Source organism: Podarcis cretensis (assembly GCF_951804945.1).
Source record: "Podarcis cretensis genome assembly, chromosome: 1".
Lineage (NCBI taxonomy): Eukaryota > Metazoa > Chordata > Lepidosauria > Squamata > Lacertidae > Podarcis > Podarcis cretensis.
In genome coordinates this window covers 71,172,325-71,176,568 of record NC_137170.1, presented here as the reverse complement: position 1 = coordinate 71,176,568, position 4,244 = coordinate 71,172,325, and positions in this window count along the sequence as shown.

The following is a 4,244-nucleotide window of genomic DNA, read 5'->3' as shown; positions in this document are numbered from 1 at the left end:
ACACAAAAATACAAAAATACAAACAATTTTTTCTAGTTTCTCCTCTTTAGTTAACTTATTTTTCTGACTTCCTCGCGCCTCCCTTTTTTGTATTCCACTTAAAAATTGGTTCAGCAAATTCATATTATTCTTCCTCACATATTTTAGCTTCAAGCTTTCATCTAATATCAATCCATTTTTACCTTATTACTAGAACCCCTTCATTTCATTTCAATGTCATCAACATTCAAAAATTTTACAATGTTTCTGTAAGTAGATTTTAAATTTCCTCCAATCTTCTTCCACCAACTCTTCTCCCTGGTCTCGGATTCTGCCAGTCATTTCCGCCAATTCCATGTAATCCATTACTTGCGTCTGCCATTCTTCCAAGGTGGGTAGATCTTGAGTCTTCAGGGCATGTTTCAAGATTCCTCCAAATCTAAAGGCCCCCAGAACTCCAATCTCCTCCTCTTTTTTTTTTTAATAATATTTATTAAAGATTTTCAAATATAACAAAAAAAAGAAAAACATCCAAATTTAAGGCCTTATTTTCAATATCATCTTTCCAGGACTTCCCCCTCCCCACCCCCTCTTGTATTCCAATTCTTTCAAATAGATTCAACAAATTCTTACCCCAAATTTTAAAATTATTATCATTAACCCAATTTAAAAAATATTTTCCCATCCCCTAAAATCGACCTGTTCCCTTCCACGAGTTCCCCTCTTTAATATAAGATACAGATTAACATAAAATAATTAAAAAAAGAATAAAATATAATTTAACACCCTTTGGATTCCAAATTTCCCTCCCCCCTTTCCCGGTTGCGTTCCCAATGTCCATCAAATCCACTGTCTCCTGGAGCTCCCACATCTGAACCATAATCTAAGCCATAATCCTTCACCAGTCCGCTTTGCCGTCTTTTTAGTAATCTTTACCGTCTTTTAATCATCTTTAATTTCAAATGTCCAATCTTAGAAAGGGTCTATCTTCCAACTTTGTCCAGTTCTTGTTTTTCTTGTTGTTCTTGATGTTCTCTCTTCTCCTCTTTTTTTTTTCTTTTTTTCCCCCTGCTCTCCTGCACAAATGTTCTAATTCCAAAAAGCTTGTAATTCCTCTACAGAGGCTTTGTTATTCAGGAACAAAACATTACGTCAAGTCCCTTCCATTCTTCAATAGATAAATCTATTGTCTCCTTTAGTGTGTAGACCTCTGTAGACAAAATAGTGTTCCATTTCTGCAGTTTCCCAGGAGATAAAATGTCCGATTCAAATTCCATGCCAGCGATACTTGTAATAACCCACAGCTCCTCTAGAGGGATTATAGTAACTCAGTTTCATTCCCGATCTCACCCACCAGTCAAAGTAACTTATTATTCCTTGTTTTAAACAGTTTATATCCAATTTATAACAAATGTAACCAGCAAAGTCCTCGTAACAAAGTTCTCTTTTTGTTCTTCAGTTTTGGCAGCTCCTTTGACAGCTGTCAAAACCTCTATTTCTCCTCTCCAGGCGCTCTCACGGATCGCTCCCGGGGCTTCCGGGGGGGGGGTTGTATTTTAATTCACATTCCACTCTTCTCCTCCAGCCCAGCTTATAATTTTCCATTATAAATTAATATCTTTATCAAAAGAAAAGGTTGCGCTCGATCTTAGTTGTCAGGTCCTTTGCTTTAGCTCCTCTACAACAGGGGGGAGGTTGACTTCCTTTTTATACCTCCCCCGCTCGCTCTGAATTTAAGAAAAAATTTATTCCCCTTTTTAATCCAAGTTCCAATTACTCACGGGTTGTTCTTTTAAGTCCAGATTTTCAATGGAAGAAGTCAGCGCTCTCCGCCAAATGGCATGCGGCTTCGCTCGGCAGGGGAAGCGGAGGACTCACAGCACCACCACCACCCCCCGTCACCCGCTCCGCAGCCTTTAAAAAGGCTCCTTCGCGTGGTCGGGGGGGCGCAAACGGTGCCAGCCGAGTCACCATGCCCATGGGTTTCAGCGCCCATGGTTTTTGAGGGTCCCCGCGTCGCCGGCGCGGTAGAACCCAGCCCCTGCCGAGCAGACTCCCTCCGGAGCTCGGAGGGAGTCCACCATTCGGCGATGGCGCCAACCCGGAAGTCCCGAACTCCAATCTCCTCCTGACCCAAGTCCATGTCCCAAAAGTCAGTTAATCCCTGCATGGAGGGATCTTTCCAACTTTCCTTTTCCAGTCCAGGCTGGGCTCCGATCCTCAAAATCTGACTTTTTCTAGTTTTAATCATAAAAGGCCTCAACTTATAGTCCTCAATTTGCCTCTATAAGGCTGAGGCTCCCACTTGTATTACTTTAGGTTCGACAACAACAACTTTCTCCTTCTCCTTTTCCACAATTTGTCCTGCTAAAGTAAATTCCTGTACCAAATCCTGAATAATTTCTGTATTGGTGCTCACTTTTTGGCCAAGTTATCAATTTTAGTAGTCAAAACATCCGTCTTCTTGTGAAGTTGTTCCAACGAGTAGCTTATCTTACATAATGCAGTCACTAAAGCTTCTCCTGTCGACATTCTTAAATGGTCCAAGGTCAATCCCTGATTCTCACAGTTCTTATCATGCAGCTGGAGATTCCCCAGCTCCACTCCTGTAACAGTTTCAAAAGCTCCCTCTAGAGGGAAACAGTCTCCACTTGTATCAATCCTTTCAAGCACAGTTCAAAAAGTAAAGTTAGTTTCAATTTTCAGTTACTTTTCCTCCTTTTTAAACGCAGAAGAGGACAATGGAAACAATATATTTCTCTTATTTAACTGTCAACATACGTTCTCTTCACTGTCAATGAACTCTCCCAAAACGTCAATCTACTGGCAGCCCGTTTCCAGATTCAGAGCAGTGGTAATTTAATTTTTATCACTCTCTCCTGCAGGCTACAGAATTCAAAATTTCCCCCCTCTTCTCCTGCTTCCAAGTGGGGTTTAATGATTTCAATCGATGGAAGTTTAATCCTTTACATAAGGCTTTCTAAGACCTTAGCTTGCAGCTTCTTTGCTTCAATCTATTTACAAAAGGGGAAGGCGGACTTCCTGTTTGAGACCTTCCCGTTTCGGTACCAAATTAAGACGTTTGTAAATCCAATTTTCCGTTCTACTCACGGGTAGTTGTTTGAAGTCAAATTGTCCACAGGAAAAAGTCAGTGCTCTCTGGCAACAGCAATGCGGCTTCACTCCGTGAAAAAAGCACCGTGCCATTCACCCCACGTCGCTCCGGATCCCCAAAACTGGGTTTCCCCGCGAGCAGGGGAGGCGCAAAGGGTGCCAGCCGAATCCCACGTTCACAAGCTTCTCCCGCCTGTGATTTTAGTGGGTCTCCGCCTTCGCCGTGGCGGTCAGACCCTGATTTCCATGGAGCAAATTCCTCCCGATTGGAGGAACTCCGCCATTGCCGGAGGCGCCAACCCGGAAGTCTCCTCCATCTCCATTTTTTATAGTTCCTTCAAGCTTTCGCCTTCTCCCGTTTCTACCCCTCCATTCTTTCATAGAATCGTGGAATCATAGAATTGGTAGAGTTGGAAAGGACCCTATTGATTATTATCTTGATTCCCACCCTCCTGGCTCATATATATTTAAATCATTTGATTAGATCAATTGCCTCTATACTTGTATCTATATCATGTGTTGTTATTTACACCCATTTTTTCCTCTTTTTCTTCTTCCCTTTTTTTTTGTTCTATAGTATGTTGCTTGTCAATTATTTATTGCATTCCCTCACTGCTGCCCTTTCAAAACAGCTAATATTTAAGCAATTTCAAAGTGAACCCAAATATTAATAGGTGGCAAAGGAGGAGAATTTAGGTTATTTTTGTATTAAAATTTTTACACACATCCCCCCCAAAAAATCTGAGTACTATTGTTGAAATTGTTATTCATGATGCTATCATTGTTACACTCTTCTGCATCAAGTTCCTTAGGCATGTTTAGTGAAGCTTCACTGGTTCCTCCTCACCATAAGAGGTATGAAGGTATCCATTATACCAGCAGAAAGTTTGGATCATGCAAGGTGCTCAGTGGTCCAGTTTATGTTTATCTCTATTCTTTTTGTTATTTTTAAAATTTCTCACTACTAAAATTTTTCTCCCCCCCCCCTTTCCTCTTAGTTTTGTCTAGTCCTTCTTATGTTTTCTCTTCATCTTTTAAATTAGTTTTGTTAACAGTATGAAAATGCACATTAAGACTGAGGCAGTAAAACTAAGAATTGTACATTTGGCTGAACAGGATGAATGTCTTCAAGTTTCCTATATAGATATGAA